Genomic DNA, 20,235 nt, shown 5'->3' on the forward strand with positions numbered 1-20,235 from the left:
CATTCATTATCACTCATGTTGTAACAATATCATGATACAAAAGAAGTTGTAATGTTTACGAAAATCATGATACATTCACTGGTGGTAAAACTGAAAGCATAGCTTGGTAATAGCACATAGCCCATTATATCTGGAAACAGTGATGTTCCTAGCCATGTCTTTATATCTTTGGATACGATTTGGAACTACTATAAGTTTCGTGTTACATGGTCTGTTATATAATTATATATTATATTAAAACAAAAGTAAATTAAATGCAATCCAAATGGCCATTTGGCTGCAATATATATATTATTATAAATAACGGTTTTTTCATAGCACACTTCAAGACAGAAAGATCGATGTTTTTGTCACTTGGCCCTTTACTTACTTACAAATAGCTTTAAGGAACCCGAAGGTTCATTGCCGCCCTCACATAAGCCCGCCATCAGTCCCTATCCTGTGCAAGATTAATCCAGTCTCTATCATCATATCACACCTCTCTCAAATTCATTTTAATATTATCCTCCCATCTACGTCTCGGCCTCCCCAAAGTCTTTTTCCCTCCGGTCTCCCAACTAACACTCTATATGCATTTCTGGATTCGCCCATACGTGCTACATGCCCTGCCCATCTCAAACGTCTGGATTTAATGTTCCTAATTATGTCAGGTGAAGAATACAATGCATGCAGTTCTGCGTTGTGTAACTTTCTCCATTCTCCTGTAACTTCATCCCTCTTAGCCCCAAATATTTTCACAAGCACCTTATTCTCAAACACCCTTAACCTATGTTCCTCTCTCAGAGTGAGAGTCCAAGTTTCACAACCATATAGAACAACCGGTAATATAACTGTTTTATAAATTCTAACTTTCAGATTTCTTGACAGCAGACTAGATGATAAAAGCTTCTCAACCGAATAATAACACGCATTTCCCATATTTATTCTGCGTTTAATTTCCTCCCGAGTGTCATTTATATTTGTTACTCTTGCTCAAAGATATTTGAATTTTTCTACACCTTCGAAGGATAAATCTCCAATTTTTATATTTCCATTTCGTACAATATTCTGGCCACGAGACATAATCATATACTTTGTCTTTTCGGGATTTACTTCCAAACCGATCGCTTTACTTGCTTCAAGTAAAATTTCCGTGTTTTCCCTAATCGTTTGTGGATTTTCTCCTAACATATTCACGTTATCCACATAGACAAGAAGCTGATGTAACCCATTCAATTCCAAACCCTGCCTGTTATCCTGAACTTTCCTAATGGCGTATTCTAAAGCGAAGTTAAAAAGTATAGGTGATAGTGCATCTCCCTGCTTTAGCCCTCAGTGAATTGGAAAAGCATCAGATAGAAACTGATCTATACGGACTCTGCTGTATGTTTCACTGAAACACATTTTAATTAATCGAACTAGTTTCTTGGGAATACCAAATTCAATAAGAATATCATATAACACTTCCCTCTTAACCGAGTCATATGCCTTTTTGAAATCTATGAATAACTGATGTACTGTACCCTTATACTCCCATTTTTTCTCAATTATCTGTCGAATACAAAAAATCTGATCAATAGTCGATCTATTACGCCTAAAACCACACTTATGATCCCCATTACACATCTAAACACTATAACTGATCATGTTTTGCTAAGTCTTGTCATGTCAGGCAGCATCAAATTTGCAATTTTTTTCTTTCATTTACACGAAAACCGTCCACTCTACAGAAATATGCCAGAGTAATAAATCATTATTAATTGCATTCTCTTGGACATTAGACATAAATCAAGATTAGTTACCCAGTAAGACGGTGTTAAACGTTTCGGGCAATTTTTTAAGAACGCTATCAAATTCCCGTCAATATGATTGCTTATTTTATAAAACATTTAACAGATTCAGTTATTCCTCATACATATTTCAATCTTGTAATAATCAGTTTCAAATTGTTGGAACATGGAGAATGTTCATGTAGCCGAATTCTTATATATTACCCTTCATTCACTTCCACTGATTCTTGAAATTGTCGATTAATAAATGTTCATAATTATTGTTCTATATGCTTATTGTTCACTTTCTCCGCATCATCATTTAAATTAAGATTTGAAAGAACCATATATTACACACTTTATTTCTTGTGTAATCTTTTATCGTTTTGTGTTGTGTAAAATGGATGGCCGGACTTCGATGTTGCCATCTCATACGTTTTTGTAACTTATACGATGCCATTTTCTTAAGAAATTGTAACATAACCACAGAATTTTTCTGTCATATATAATGTTATATTGTGGTATATGATGTATGGAAGTATTGTTGATAGAGTGAATACTTGGAGGCTTAGAGGGCCTAGCCCCCTAAAATGTTGTAAATTTGTATATTGTATATGGTATCATTTGACTTTCATAAAATTTCTCACAAAAATGGCGACTATATTTGATTAATCGAATATGATCGCCGTATACCTTGCAAAAAAGTCAGTGACGTCATGAAGACGTTATGGCCCTTACATCAGTTGTTTAAAATTACCTAATATTCATTGTCATGTATGCACCATATGGATTTACTGTCATTATTTCCATAAGAATTATTTGATGTCAGTCAATCAGATACCATAACAAATGTTCATGCTAACCACTTCTCTTATAATCTATTTAAGATACAGAAAGGAACGGAGAGTTACAGATTACAATTGACTTATAATTTAAACATAGTAAACTCTTTGGCTGCCACATACATTTGTACTAAAGTCACTGGTGTAAAGACTTTCGAACACATCACAAGCGGAAAACAGCCACGTTTTTGACATAGTTCTTTCAGGTGTAATGGTTGTGATCAAGATGGAACCCAAGATTGATGCGTTGACTGTGCAATCATGGACACAAGAAAGGCAAATCTTTCACCAGATATACATAAGTACAGTATAGCTAGACCATATGGTCGAGTTCTTCAGTATCAGCATATCTTCTGTTGCATCTTTTCATTTCTAGTGTAGTGGTTCTTGGAGCAACAGTAACAAATATAAATGATACGCGGGAGGAAATTGAAGGAGAATAAATATAGGAAATGCCTGTTATTATTCGGTTGAGAAGCTTTTGTCATCTAGTCTGCTGTCAAAAAATCTGAAGGTTAGAATTTATAAAACAATTATACTACTGTACCGGTTATTCTTTATGGTTGTGAAACTTGGACTCTCACTTTGAGAGAGGAACGAGATTAAGTTTGTTTGAGAATAAAGTTCTTAGGAAAATATTTGGGGCTAAAAGGGATGAAGTTACAGGAGAATGGAGAAAGGTACACAACGCAGAACTGCACGCATTGTATTCTTTACCTGACATAATTAGGATCATTAAATCCAGACGTTTGAGATGGACAGGGCATGTAGCACGTATGAGCGAATCCAGAAATGCATATAGAGTGTTAGTTGGGAGACTGGATGGAAAAAAATCTTTGGGGAGGCCGAGACATTGATAGGAGGATAATATTAAAATGGATTTGAGGAAGAAGGGATACGATGATAGAGACTGGATTAATCTTGCACAGGGTAGGGACCGACAGCGGGCTTAGGTGAGGGCGGCAATGAACCTCCGGGTTCCTTAAAAGCCATAAGTGGTTATACTCTTTAAACATTAATAAACGTTTAATGTAATTTCTCATATTTTTAATTCCACAGTTCGTCATTAAAAAAAAAAAAAAAACAAGACTCATCTTCCCTACTCAGCAATTACTACTACATTTTCACCATAACCAGAGCTCAGTCTTTTAACGTTACTCATAATACAAGTCGTAGAATTCTGCTGTCCTGTGTGTCTAATCCACATAATGGTATGAATTCTCATTTAATATAGGTAAGAAGACATACAGTCTTACAGACTGCTGTGGTTATTGTTTCTTCTCTCTTAAAGCAATACAGTTATTCCTTGCTGTATCTAGAATGAAACAAGGACCAAGTATTCATGTGAGAAGTGATATGTTTATGGTCATCGACAGAATTATGCAATGTTGCAGGAACTGATTGTCTTCAATGTTGTTTATAAAAGGAATGTACACATTGTAACTGAAGTAGATATTTTTATTTGACTAAATTCAAATTGTAACAACTAGAGACATTACGTATAGACTATACAGTACATAAAATAATAAAGGAATTTTCATAAAATAATAAATTCATGTGTTGTACTATGTACGAAGTATCCTGTTATACAACATAAAAAAATGACCACTGGTGTTGAAAAGCAATCTCTTATGTCAAAACATTTAATTTGACACTAGAGTAAAAAGATATTTGAATACCATATCTTAAAAAGTAACAAATATCTGACATATTATTCAAATATCGTCTTGTGAAGTTTGTATTCATGACTAAGCTTAGTATTTCAGCTACGTCTAAGCTGGAATACAGTTGCCTAATCTCATACTGTACTGACGTCACAGCCATGGGATACGTGAGTGCTTTAATAAACCGTGAAGTGTAAAAGTCGTATTATTTACTTAACGTAATATTTGTATTTGTGACGAGGTAAAATGCCGAAGACAAAAAGTTCTAAGTATGAAAGGCTGGAGGACTTAATTCTGGAGTTCGGAGCCAATAATAATTTACATTACATGTAAGTTGTGCAAAGTAGGTATAAAAGTTACAAGAAAACAGTGCATTGAAAGACACTGGAATACAAAAAGGCATAGAAATATGGTTGAACGTAACTCAAAACAAGCAGTACCGGTACCATCAAACTCTGAGAGAGAGTACGATAAGAAATCCATGTTTTGCAGGGATCTATGTGCCATGATGGTCAATGCCAATATACCGCTTAATGAATTGAACACATAAATATAATTACAATTAATTACAATAATGACGATGAATGGATAACTAAGAATACTATGAGACAATGTTAATTGAGTATAATGCCTAAAATAATACATATTCCAAATAAGCCCCAACTCCGTCACCACTTTGTACCCATACTTCATGAAGAAAACATATTTGTCACGCAGGTAGACCCTGGCCAACTTCGGGCTATTGCGCCTTTAGATTATAGATTATAGGATCCTGTTAACACACTCTGCGCATGTCCAGTATTACAAGTACCTTTCAACACACTTTGGGCTTGCTCAGTATTCTAAGTTCCTGTTAACACACTGCGCATCCTCAGTAGTCAAGGTTCGTGTTAACTGACTCTGCACAAGATCTGTATTACAGGTTCCTGTAAAAGGAAAAGAAAGAAGGAAAAAGTGGTATGTTCCTATTATTGCCCATATAGTTGACGCTGCTCAACAAAATGCATGGGCCTTATATAGGAAGGATGGAGGAAGTCTCGACCACTTGTCTTTTCGGACTCGTGTTGCAATAGCAATATTAGAATCCAGTAAAAGAACAACTACAATTCGAGGTCGTCCGTCCATTTCCGCAAAAATCGACTCCAGGTTTGATGGTTTGGAGCATTATGTTGCAAGTTTGCCGATTGATCCACACACATCTAAGAAGAAACAACTCAACTGTAGGAAGTGCAGCAAGAAAGCTACAACAATGTGTGTCAAATGTGATGTAACCCTTCACGTTGACTGCTTTATCAGCTATCACACAAAATAGAATTGGGCCTTTGACTTTTATTGTATTATAATTGCTCTGGCTTGTACTACAGTAATTATATTCATGTAATATAATTAAATAATTAATTATGTACAGTACATACTATTTATTGCAGTCCTATTACTTCATTTTTCCGTATGTACAATGTTCTGTAATATTTTTCACTTTTATATTAGTAAGTTTAAAACAGGAAAGCAGTGTTTTTATACTGTTGGATTATTAAATCATTATATAATAGTACATTGTGCAACGAGCCTATAATGAAGGTAATTAAGAAGCGAGTATGGATATTTATGAAACTCGCTTGCGCTCGTTTCATAATTTTCATACGAGCTTCTTAATTACCATTATAGGCGAGTTTCATACGACTTTTTATGCTCGACCATATTTCTAACTTGATATTATTAATTCCTGGAGCAATGTCCCGTATGTTGTGAGATGTGCGTAGACGCGAAAGTATTGATTTTTTCCGAGGAACAGAAGTGCACATTGACCTTGCTAGGCCATAACAACCTACAGAGATAACATTGAAATAAAATTAGACATTGAAAAACGAGATGACAAATTGAATTTATTTGAACATTATTTACAATTAACGCTAATTATTATAATAACAGAACATAACCTTCTGCGACAGTATTGGATTTCCAGCCTCCGTGACTTTTCGCTAATTCTCTTTCGATTGCATATCCGAGAATAATCGATACTTGCGGTTTTATAACGGTAGAAAGCTGACCTGTCATTGGCTGAACAGTTGTAACCTGAGTCGACCTTGGCTGAAAGACCTGACCTTTAATGAGTAGGTGTACTTTAATGACATGAATTAAATGTCTGCTACCAGGTGTATAATTACTACATTTCGGCATGGTCGAGCATAAAAATTAATTATATTCTGGTTATTATCTGAAACTATATAAGTTAAGGAGAAGCTATGTTTATTATTTATTGTATCCTACTATTTCATAATTCATTGCATTTATTGGAGAGGTACACTCTACAAAACATGTTCTGATTTCTTGTTGTCTTGTATGAATGTAACACATTATCTACTGTATTATTTAAAAACAGTTTAATTCATCTTGCAGTGACAGATCAATAGAGTTCACTTTGCTCACCCCTTCTTATTCGCTGCTGCTGCCTACAGAATTGATTCATGGCAACCAGTGAGCGCTTCATCGCAAGTAGCACCGTCTACGTGCTCTTGACCTTGACATCGCTGTATCAGCAGTTCCAACCCAATCCCAGTCTTGACCCTGATTTCGCTCATCAAATTCATTGAAGTTTAACCCAAACTCTTCAAATATCTTACTTTGGAAAATTTTTTACACCACGACAAGTCAGAAATCAAATTGAAAGATCTCCAAAGAAGAAGAGCTCCTGGCCACGATCTTATTGTTCAACCTCTCCTTAAAACCTTTTCTAGAAAACCACTCATTCTTCTAACACAAATCTACAATGCAGTTCTACGTTTAACACATTTCCCTCGACAACCCAATCCCAGTCTTGACCCAGATTTCGCTCATCAAATTCATAGAAGTTTAACCCAAACTCTTCAAATATCTTACTTTGGAACATTTTTTACACACGAAAAGTCAGAAATCAAATTGAACGATCTCCAAAGAAGAAAAGCTCCTGGCCACGATCTTATTGTTCAACCTCTCCTTAAAACCTTTTCTAGAAAACCACTCGTTCTTCTAACACAAATCTACAATGCAGTTCTACGTTTAACATATTTCCCTCAACAACCCAATCCCAGTCTTGACCCAGATTTCGCTCATCAAATTCATTGAAGTTTAACCCAAACTCTTCAAATATCTTACTTTGGAAAATTTTTTATACCACGACAAGTCAGAAATCAAATTGAAAGATCTCCAAAGAAGAAAGCTCCTGGCCACGATCTTATTGTTCAACCTCTCCTTAAAACCTTTTCTAGAAAACCACTCATTCTTCTAACACAAATCTACAATGCAGTTCTACGTTTAACACATTTCCCTCGACAACCCAATCCCAGTCTTGACCCAGATTTCGCTCATCAAATTTATTGAAGTTTAACCCAAACTCTTCAAATATCTTACTTTGGGAAATTTTTTACACCACGACAAGTCAGAAATCAAATTGAAAGATCTCCAAAGAAGAAAAGCTCCTGGCCACGATCTTATTGTTCAACCTCTCCTTAAAACCTTTTCTAGAAAACCACTCGTTCTTCTAACACAAATCTACAATGCAGTTCTACGTTTAACACATTTCCCTCGACAATGTTAGCATGCCATAGTGGTAATGATTCCAAGCCTGATAGAGACAAATTCAACCCTTTCACTTACCGCCCAATAAGTCTGGTGCCATTACTATAAAAAAATATTTGAAAAAAAAAAAAAAACTTTTAAACTCATATCTTAGAACAACTTCAAGGGACTATTCCTCCAACGCAATTCGGATTTAAAGCAAACCACTGTTGTCCACAACAACTTCACCGGATCACAGATTTTCATAATGTACGTTTTCTGTTAAATAAGAATCTGCTCAGTCAAAATCAAATGTTGTTCAATCTGGAGTACTTCAGGGTAGCATTTTGAATCTGCTGCCTTATATTCTATATACATCGGATTTTCCATCTCAAGATCACCTAAGAATAGCCCATTTTGCTTATGATATTGATATCCCTAGTAAAGGTACTTGTGAATCAGCATCAGAACAACTGAACTTTTTTGTGAAAAAATTTCCACATGGTGTAAGCAATGGCGAGTAATTATGAATTCTCAAAAATAAAATTTAGTCAGATTTGTTTATAAGAGGAATACTCTAAATTATCCAATAACATAATTTTGTTAAGTAGTACCAATGGCTCAATTTGTTAGATAGCTTGAATTAATTTTAGATAGCAAACTTACTTGGCATCAGCTATTGCTAATACACACAGAATCTACCCAAAAAAACACATTATTCAAGATAAAACTCCATTGCTTCTACAATACAAGAGACTTATCTTTCCGTGTTTTCTTTGTATTCACATACCTCTTCACATAATTTTCCGCGATTACTCTGCATTCTCATCGTTCTCCACTTAATTTTCAGCATTTTCTTTGTATTCCTATAGTTCTGCACATAATTTTCTACGTTTTCATTCTATTCACACCATTCTCCAATCAATTTTGCGCGTTTTCCTTATATTCACATTCATCTCCAATACATTTTTCGCATTTTCGTTGTATTCACATCGTTCTCCACCTATTTTTCCTTCTTCTGTTTCTATTCCCTTCTCCAATTAACTATTCACGCTTTCTTTCTATTGCCAATGTTCTCCACTTAACTTTCCACGATTTCTTTGTATTCACATCGTTCTCCACTTAACTTACTGTGTTTTCTTTGTATTCACATTGTTCTCCACTTAACTTTCGACGTTCTCTTTGTATTCTCATTGTTCTCTACTTAACTAGCCGCGTTTTCTTCGTATTCACACATTTCACCACTTAACCTTCCACATTTCCTTTTGTATTCTCATCGATGTCCACTTGACTTTCCGCGTTTTACTAGTTTCTCATCGTTCTCCACATAATTTTCCGTGTTATCTTTCTATTCACATCTTTCACCACTCGACCTTCCACATTTACTTACTATTCTCATCGCTGTCCACTTGACTTTCCGCGTTTTATTTGTTTCTCATCGTTCTAAACTTAACTTTCCACATTTTCTTTGTATTCTCTCCGTTCTCCTCTTAACTTTCCGCGTTTTCTTTGTATTCTTACCGTTCTCCACTTAACTTTCAGCGTTTTCATTGTGTTCTCATCGTTCTCCACTTAACTTTCCGCCATTTTTTACATACTTATAGTTCTCCACCTATCTTTCCATGCTGTGTTTTTATTCTCATCGTTCTCCACTCAACTTTCCGCGATTTCTTTGTATTCTCTTCGTTCTCCACATAACTTTCCGCCTCTTCTTTGTACTCTCATGGTTGTCCACTTAATTTTCCATTTTTTATTTGTATTCTCATCGTCCCCCTCATAAACTTCCGCTACTTCTCTGTAATCTCATCGTCTTCCACTAAACCTTCCACGATTTTTTTGTATTCTCATCCTTCTCCACTGAACTTTTCACGTGTTCTTTGTATTCTCATCGACCTCCCCTTAACTTTCCACGTTTTATCTGTATTTTCATCATTCGCCACTTAACTCTCCGTGTTTTCTTTGTACTCCCGTCGAACTCCACTTAACTTTCCGCGTTTTCTTTGTATTCACATCGTTCTCCACTTAACTTTCCACGTTTTCCTTTGTATTTTCATCTTTCTCTACATCTCTCCGCGTTTTCTATGTATTCTCAACATTCTCCACTTAACTTTCCTCGTTTTCCTTGTGCTCACATCGTACTCCACTTAACTTCCCACATTTTCTTTGTATTCACATCACTCTCCACTCCACTTTCGCCGTTTTCTTTGTATTCTCATCATTCCCCACTTAATATTCCGCCTTTCCTTTTTTTTCTCATCGTTCTCTACATAACTTTCCATGTTTTCTTTGTATTGTCATCGTTCGCCACTTAACTTTCCCCGTTCTCTTTTTTTATTCTCCTCTATCTGGACTTAATTTCCTCCTTTCTATTCATATATACTTCATTCATGACTCAATTATCCTCGTTCTCTATGTATTCACATAGTTTTCCTCGTATTTTTGCCCCTTTTCTTTTTCAATTCAGTTCCTTCTCCACTAGATTTTCGGCCTTTTCTTTATATTCAAATCGTTCACCACTTGTTTTTCTGCGTTTCTTTGTATTCACATTGTTCTCCACTTAATTTTATGCTCCTTCTTTATATTCACATCGTTTTCCACTCCATTTTCCGTGTTTTCTTTGTATTCTCATCGTTCACCACTTAACTTTCCACATTTGCTTTGTATTCTCTCCGTTCTCCTCTTAACTTTCCGCGTTTTCTTTGTTTTCTCATCGTTCTCCACTTAACTTTCCGCCTTTTCTTTATATACTTATAGTTCTTCACCTATCTTTCCGCGCTGTGTTTTTATTCTCATCGTTCTCCACTCAACTTTCTGCGTTTTCTTTTTATTCTCATCGTTCTCCACTTAACTTTCCTCGTTTTCCTTGTGCTCACATCGTACTCCACTTAACTTCCCACATTTTCTTTGTGCTCACATCGTTCTCCACTCCACTTTCTGCGTTTTCTTTATATTCTCATCGTTCTCTTAATTTTCCGCCTTTTCTTTGTATTATCATTACTTTCCACTTAACTTTCCAAGTTTTCTTTGTATTCTGATCGTTCTCCACTGAACATTCCTCGTTTTCTTTGTATTCTCATCCCTTTCCTCTTAACTTTCCGCTTTTTCTTTTTATTTCCATCGCTTTCCACTTAACTTTTTCAAGTTATCTTTGTATTCTCATCGTTCTTCACTTAAATGTCCACGTTTTCTTTGTATTCAGATCGTTCTCCATTTAAATTTCCGCGATTTCTTTGCAGTCTCATCATTCTCCACTTACCTTTCCGCATTGTCTTAGTATTGCCATCGCTTTCCACTTAACTTTCCACGTTTTCTTTTCTATTCTAATCGATCTCCACTTAAATATCCGCGATTCCTTTGTATTCTCTGCCATCTCCACTTAACTTTCCAAATTCCCTTTCTATTCAAATCAGTCTCCACTTAACTTTCCACGTTTTCTTCCTATTCTCATCGTAATCCACTTAACTTTCCACGTTTTGTTTGTATCCACATCGTTCTCCACTTAACTTTCCTTATTTTCTATATATTCACTTCGTTCTCCACTTAACCTTCCGCGTTTTCTTTGTATTCACATCGTTCTCAACTTATCATTCCACGTTTTCTTTCTATTCTCATTGTCTGCACTTAATTTTCCATATTTTCTCTGTATTCTCATCGTTCCCCACTCAACCTTCCTCGTTTTCTTTCTATTGTCATCGTTCTCCACTTGACATTCCGTGTTCTCTTTGTATTCTCATCGTTCTCCAGTTGACTTTCCACGATTTCTTTGTATTGTCATAATTTTCCACTTATACTTCCGGATTTTCCTTGCATTCTCATAGTTCTCCACTTAACTTTCCACACTTTCTTTCTATTCTCCTCGTTCTCCACTTAACGTTCTGTCTTTGCTTTGTATTCTCATCGTTCTCCACTTAACTTTCGTCGTTTTCTTTGTATTCTCATCGTTCCCCTCTTAACATTCCGCCTTTTCTTTCTTTCTCATCGTTCTCCACATAACATTCCACGCTTTCTTTGTATGCACATTGTTCTCCGCTTAACTTTCCATGTTTTCTTTGTATGTCATCGTTCTCCACTTAACTTTCCCCGTTCTCTTTTTTTATGCTCCTCGATCTGGACTTAATTTCCTCCGTTCTATTCCTATTTACTTCATTCATCACTCAGTTTTCGCCGTTCTCTATGTATTCACATCTTTTTCCACCTATTTTTGTCCCTTTTCTTTTTCTATTCAGTTCCTTCTCCACTAGATTTTCCGCTTTTTCTTTATATTCAAACTCGTTCACCACTTGTTTTTCTTCGTTTCTTTGTATTCATATTGTTCTCCGCTTATTTCAATACTTCTTCTTTATATTCACATCGTTCTGCACTCCAATTTCCGCGTTTTCTTTGTATTCTCATCGTTCTTCACTTAACGTTCCGCGCTTTCTTTATATTCTCATCGTTTTCCTCTTAACTTTCCGCTTTTTTCTTTGTATTATCGTTTTCCACTGAACTATCCAAGTTTTCTTTATATTTTCATCGTTCTCCACTTAACTTTCCGCTTTTTCTTTGTTCTCATTGTTCTCCACTTAACTTTCCGCTTTTCTTTTTATTTCCATCGCTTTCCACATAACTTTTCAATTTTTCCTTGTATTCTCATCCTTCTTCACATAATTGTCCACGGTTTCTTTTGTATTTACAGCGATCTCCTTTTCAATTTCCGCGATTTATTTGCATTCTCATCATTTTCCACTTAACTTTCCACTTTTTCTCTGTATTCCCATCGCTTTCCACTTAACTTTCCACTTTTTCATTGTATTCTAATCGTTCTCCACATAACCCTCCACGTTTTTTTTTTTTTGTTTCCAAACCGATCTCCACTTAAATTTCCGCGATTCCTTTGTATTCTCTGCATTCTCCACTTAACTTTCCAAGTTTTCTTTGTACTCTCATCGATCTCCATTTATCTTTCGACGTTTTCTTTGTATTTTGATCGTTCTCCACTTAATTTTCCACGTTTTCTCTGTATTCATATCGGTCTCCACTTAACTTTCCGAAATTTCGTTGTTTTTTCATCGATTTCCACTTAACTTTCCACGTTTTCTTCCTATTCTCGTCGTTCTCCACTCAGCTTTCCATGTTTTGTTTGTATCTACATCGTTCTGCACTTAAATTTCCACGATTTCGTTTTATTCTCATCCTTCTCACTTTACATTCCGCAATTTCATTGTTTTTTCGTCGTTTTGCACTTAACTTTCCACGTTTTCTTCTTATTCTCGTCGTTCTCCACATAACTTTCCACGTTCTGTTTGTGTCGACATCGTTCTCCACTTACATTTCCGCGATTTCGTTGTATTCTCATCCACCTCACTTAACGTTCCGCGTTTTCTTTGTATCCACATTGTTCTCCACGTAACTTTCCTTATTTTCTATATATTCTCATCGCTCTCCATTTAATTTTCCGCCTTTTCTTCGTATTCACTTCGTTCTCCTCTTAACTTTCAACGTTTTCTTTGCATTCACATCGTTTTCCAATTATTATTTCCCGTTTTCTTTGTATTCTCATTGTCTCCACTTAATTTTCCACGTTTCCTCTGTATTCTCATCGTTCCCACTTATCTTTTCTCGTTTCCTTTGTATTCTCATCTTTCTCCACTTAACTTTCACGTTTCCTTTGTAATCTCATTGTTCTCAACTTAACGCTCCACGATTTCTTTGCATTGTCACAGTTTTCCTCTTAACCTTCCGCTTTCTGTTTTTATTTTCATCGTTTTCCACTGAACTTTCCAAGTTTTCTTTGTATTCTCATATTTCTGCACTTAACTTTCCGCGTTTTCTTTTTATTCTCTTCGTTCTCCACTTTACGCTCTGCTATTTCTTTGTATTGTCATTGTTCTCCCCTTAACTTTCCACGTTTTCTTTATATTCTCATCGTTCACCACTTAAATTTCCGAATTTTCTTTGTTTTCTCATCGTTCTCCACATAACTTTTCACATTTTATTTGTATGCACATTGTTCTCCACTTAACATTCCACGTATTCTTTTTATCCTCATCGTTCTCCACTTAATTATCCACTTTTTCTTTGTATTCTCATCGTTGTCCACTTAACTTTCCCCTTTCTCTTATTTATTCTCCTAGATCTGGACGTAATTTCCTCCGTTATATTCCTATTTACTTCATTAATCACACTCAATTTTCCTCGTTCTCTAAGTATTCATGTCGTTTTCCACATATCTTTGCCCCTTCTCTTTCTATTCAGTTTCTTCTCCACTAGATTTTCCGCCTTTTCTTTATATTCACATCGTTCGCCATTTGTTTTTCTGCGTTTTCTTTGTATTCACATTGTTCTCCACTTAATGTAATGCTTCTTCTTTATATTCACTTCGTTCTCCACTCCACAATCCGCGTTTTCTTTGTATTCTCATCGTTCTCCTATTAACTTTCCACGTTTTGTTTGTATTCACATCGATCTCCACTTAACTTTCCGCTTTTTTTTTCTATTCTCATCGTTTTGCACTAAACTTTCCACGTTTTCTTTCTATTCACATACGCTCCACTCCTTTTATCGCGTTTTCTTTGTATTCTCATCGTTCCTCACTTATATTTCCACGTTTTCTTTCTATTCACATTGTTCTGCACTTAATTTAATCCTTCTTCTTTATATTCACATCGTGCTCCACTTCATTGTCCTGTGTTTTCTTTGTATTCTCATCGTTCACCAATTAACTTTCCTCGATTTCTTTGTATTCTCATCCTTCCTCACTTACATTTCCACGTTTTCCTTGTATTCACATCGTTTCCCACTTATCTTTCCATGTTTTTATTGTATTGTGATCGTTCTCTAATTAACTTTTCGCTTTTTTTTTATTCTCATCGGTCTCCACTTGACTTTCCGCGTTTTCTTTGTATTCACATCATTCTCCACTTAAATTACCACATTTTCTTATTATTTTCATTGTTCTCCACTCAACTTTCCTGGTTTTGTTTCTATGCACATCGATCTCCACTTAATTATCCACGATTTCTTTGTATTCTCATCGTCTCCACTTAATTTCCCACGATTTCTTTGTATTCTCATCGTTCCCCACTTACATTTCCACGTTTATTTGCATTCTCATCATTCTCCTCTTATCTTTTCACGTTTTATTTGTATTCTAATAGTTCTCCACTTAACTTTCCGCGTTTTATTTCTATTCTCATCGTTCTCCACTTAACGTTCTGCCTTTTCTTTGTATTCTCATCGTTCCCCACTTAAATTTTCGCCTTTTCTTTGTTTCTCATTGTTCTCCACAAAACTCACCACGTTTTCTTTGTATGCACATTTTTCTTCACTTTAATTTCCACGTTTTCTTTGTATTCTTATCGTTCTCCAATTAAAATTCATGGTTTTCTTTGTATTCTCATCGTTCTCCACTTAACTTTCCCCGTTCTATTTTTTTATTTTCCTCGATGTGCACTTAATTTCCTCCGTTCTATTCCTATTTACTTCATTCATCACACAATTTTCCTCGTTCTCTATGTATTCACAACGTTTTATACACATTTTTGCCCCTTCTCATTTATTCAGTTCCTTCTCCACTAAATTTTCCGCTTTTTTATATACACATCGTTCTCCACTTGCTTTTCTGCTCTTTCTTTGTATTCACATTGTTCTCCACTTAATTTAATGCTTCTTCTTTTTATTCACATCGTTCTCCACTCCATTTTCCGCGCTTTCTTTGTATTCACATCGTTCTGCTATTAAATTTGCACGTTATCTTTGTATTCACATTGATCTCCACCTAAATGTCCGCATTTTCTTTCCATTTTCTTCGTTTTGCACTAACCTTTCCACGTGTTCTTTTTATTCACATAGTTGTCCACTCCATTTTCCGCGTTTTCCTTGTATTCTCAACGTTCTCCAATTAACTTTCCGCGTTTTCTTTGTATTGTCATCGTTCTGCACTTAACTTTCCAAGATTTCTTTGTATTCTCATCGTTGCTCACATATATTTCCACGGTTTCTTTCTATTCACATTGTTCTCCACTTAATTTAATGCTTCATCTTTATATTCACATCGTGTTCCACTCTATTTTCCGCGTTTTCTTTGTATTGTCATCATTCTCGAATTAAGTTTCCGCGTTTTCTTTGTATTATCATCGGTCCCCACTTAACTTTCCGCATTTCTTTGTATTCACATCATTCTCCACTTAAATTTCCATATTTTCTTTGTATTCTCTTTGTTCTCCACTTAAATTTCTGCGTGTTCCTTGTATTCACATCGTTCTCCACTAAACTTTCCGCGTTTTCTTTGTATTCTCATCGTTCTCCAATTAACTTTCCGCGTTATCTTTGTATTGTCATCGTTATCCTCTTAAATTTCCGCCTTTGCTTTCAAATCTCAGCGATTCTCACTTAATTTTCCACATTTTCTTTGTATTCACATCTTTCTCCACTTAACTTTCCACGTGTTCATTCTATTCCCATTATTCTCTACTAAACCTTTCACGCCTTCTTTGTATTCTAATCGTTATCCACTTGTTATTCCGCCTTTTCTTTCTATTCACATCATTCTCCATTTAACCTTCCACAGTTTCTTTGTATCCTCATCGTTCTCCACTTACCTTTCTGCTTTTCCCTTTTATTCTCATCGTTTTCCACTTAACTTTCCGCGTTTTCATAGTATTCACATCGTTCTCCACTTAACTTTCCATGTTTTCTTTGCATTCATATCATTCCCCAATTAAATTTCCAAGTTTTCATGTATTCTCATTGTCCCCCTCTTAACTTTCCACTTTTTCTTTGTAAAGTCATATTTTCTCACTTACCTTACCAAGTTTTCTTTGTATTCTCATCGTTCTCCACATAACTTTCCATGTTTATCTTCGTATTCACATCGATCTCCACTTAACATTCCACGTTTTTTTCTGTATTCACATCGATCTCCAATTAGCTTTCCAGGTTTTCTTTGTATTCTCATCGTTCTCTACTTAACTTTTCACGTTTTCATTGTATTTTAAAAGTTTTCCACTTATATTTGCACATTTTCTTTGTATTTCCATCGTTCTACACTTAACTTTCCACGTTTTGTTTGTATCCACAAGGATCTCCACTTAATTTTCCGCGATGTCTTTGTATTCACATCGTTGTCCACTTATGTTGCCTCGTTTTCTTTGTATTCTCAAAGTGTCCACTTAATTTTGCTCGCTTTCTTTGTATTCTCATCTTTCCCCACTTAACTTTCCTCGTTTTCTTTGCATTCTGATCATTCTGCTCTTAACTTTCCACGTTTTCCTTGTATTCTCAACGGTCTCCACTCAACTTTCCGCCATTTCTTTCTATTCTCATCGTTCTCCATTTAACGTTCTGTCTTTTCTTTGTATTCTCATCGTTCTCCACTTTGCTCTCAATTTTTTCTTTGTATTCTCATCGTTCCCCACTTAACCTTCCGCCTTTTCTATGTTTTCTCATCGTTCTCCACATAACTTTCCACGTTTTCTTTGTATGCACATTATTCTCCACTTAACTTTCCACGTTTTCTTTGTATTCTCATCGTTCTCCAATTAACTTTCTACGTTTTCTTTGTTTTCTCATTGTTCTCCACTTAACTTTCTCCGTTCTCTTTTTTTATTCTCCTCTATCTGGACTTAATTTCCTCCGATCTATTCCTATTTACTTCATTCATCACACAACTTTCCTCGTTCTCTATGTATTCACATCGTTTTATACACATTTTTGTCCCTTCCCTTTTATTCAGTTTCTTCTCCACTAAATTTTCCGCTTTTTCTTTATATTCACATCGTTCGCCACTTGCTTTTCTGCGTTTTCTTTGTAATTACATTCTCCTCTACTTAATTTAATGCTACTTCTTTATATTCACATCATTCTACACTGAATTTTCCGCTTTTTCTTTGTATTCTCATCCTTCTTAAATTAACTTTCCACGTTTTCTTTGTATTCACAGCGATCTCTACTTACCTTTGCTCTTTTTCTTTGCATTCTGATCGTTTTCCACTTAATTTTCCACGTTTTCTTATTATTCACATCGTTCTCCACTCCATTTTCGCGTTTTCTTTGTATTCTCATCATTACTCACTTAAATTTCCACGTTTTCCATGTTTGTATTCACATCGTTCTCCACTAATCTTTCCGTTTTTTTCTTTCTATTCTTAACGTCACGCAATTAACTTTCCGCATTTTTTGTATTCTCATCGTTCTCCACGTAACTCTACGCGTTTTCTTTGTATTCCCATCTTTTCTTACCTTAATTTTCACGTTTTCTTTGTTTCTCCACTTAACTTTCTGCGTTTTCCTTGTATTCTCATCGTACTCCACTATACTTTCCGCGTTTTCTTGGTATTCTCATCGTTCCCCACTAATCTTTCCGCGTTTTCTTTGTATTCTCAACGATATCCAATTAATTTTCCGCGTTTTCTTTGTATTGTTATTGTTCTCCACTTAATTTTCCCCGTTTTGTTTGTATTCTCATCGTTCCTCACTTAAATTTCCACGTTTTCTTTGTATTCTATTTGTTCTCTACTTAACTTTCTGCGTTCTCCTTGTATTCTCATCGTCCTCCGCTAAACATTCCTCGTTTTCTTTGTATTCTCATCGTTCTCCACTTGAATTTCTGCTTCTTCTTTGTATTCTCATTGTTGTCCACTTAAATTTCCGCATTTTCTTTTTATTCCCATCCTTCCTCACTAAAAATGTCCACAATTTCTTTCCATTGATATCTTTTTCCACTTAACTTTCCACGTTTTCATTGTATTCTCATCATTCTCTACAAAACGTTTCGCGATTTCTTTTTTTTTCTAATCAATTTCCACTTGACTTTCGCCCTTTTCTTAGTATTCATATCATTCTCCACTTAACCTTCCACAGTCTTTTTGCAATCGCTTCGTTTTCCACTTAACTTTCCACGTTTCTTTTCTAATCTCATCGTTTTCCACATAACATTCCACGTTTTTTTTATCCACATCGTTCTCCATTTTAAATCCCGCGATTTCTTTGTATTCTCATCCTTCTCAATTATCTTTCCGCGTTTTCTTTGCACTCACATCATTCTCCACTGAACTTTCCGTGTTATCTTCGTATTCACTTCGTTCTCCTCTTAAATTTCCGCGTTTTCTTTGTATTCTAATCGTTCTCCACTTAACTTTCCGCGTTTTCTTTGTATTGTCACCGTTTTCCAATCACACTTCCGCTTTTTCTTTTTATTCTCATAGTTCTCCGCTTAAATTTTCACGATTTCTTTCTATTCACTTCGTTCTCCACTAATCTTTACACGTTTTATTTTGTACGCTCATCGTCCTCCACTTAACCTTCCACGTATTCTTTGTGTTCTCATCATTCTCTACTTAACCTTCCACAGTTTCTTTGCAATCTCTTCGTTTTCCACTTAACTTTCCACGTATCCTTTCTAATATCATCGTTTTCCACATAACATTCCACGTTTTGTTTGTATCCACATCGTTCTCCATTTTAATTCCCGCGATTTCTTTGTATTCTCATCCTTCTCACTTAACTTTCCGCGTTTTCTTTGCACTCACAAAGTTCTCCACTGAACTTTCCTTGTTATCTTCGTATTCACTTCTTTTTCCTCTTAACTTTCCGCGTTTTCTTTGTATTCTAATCGTTCTCCACTTAACTTTCCGCGTTTTCTTTGTATTCTCGTTTTCTCTACTTAACTTTCCACGTACTCTTTGTATTCTCATCATTCTCTACTTAACTTTTCGCTTTTTTTATTCTCATCGTTCTCCACTTGACTTTCCGCCTTTTCTTTGCATTCACATCATTCTCCACTTAAACTTCCACATTTTCTTTGTATTCTCTGCGTTCTCCACTTAACTATCTACGTTTTCCTTGTATTCTAATCGTTCTTCACTAAACTTTACGCGTTTTCTTCGTATTCTCATCGTTCTCCAATTTACTTTCCGCGATTTCTTTGTATTGACATCGTTATCCACTTAAATTTCCGTCTTTTCTTTGAATTCTCATCGTTTCTCAATTTTCCACAGTTTCTTTGTTTTCACAGCTTTTTCCACTTAACTTTCCACGTTTTCATTGTATTCTCATTATTCTCTACTATACTTTTCGCGTTTTTCTGTCTTTTCTAATTGCTCTCCACTTGACATTCCGCATTTTCTTTGTATTCACATCATTCTCCACTTAACGTTCTGCTTTTTCCTTGTATTCATATCGGCCTCCACTTAACTTTCCATTTTTTTTCTCATCGTTCTCCTCTAAACTTTCCGCTTTTTCTTTGTCAACTCATAATTTTTCACTTATCGTTCCAAGTTTTCTTTGTATTCTCATCGTTCTCCACTTAGCTTTCCACCTTTTGTTTGTATCCACATCGATCTCTAATTAAATTTCCGCGATGTCTTTTTATTCTCATCTTTCTCTACTTAACTTTCCACGTTTTCTTTGCATTCACATCGTCCCCCACTTAACTTTCCTCCTTTTCTTTGTTTTCTCATCGTTCTTCAC

The sequence above is a fragment of the Periplaneta americana genome, chromosome 16 (genome assembly GCF_040183065.1).
Source record: "Periplaneta americana isolate PAMFEO1 chromosome 16, P.americana_PAMFEO1_priV1, whole genome shotgun sequence".
Taxonomy (NCBI): domain Eukaryota; kingdom Metazoa; phylum Arthropoda; class Insecta; order Blattodea; family Blattidae; genus Periplaneta; species Periplaneta americana.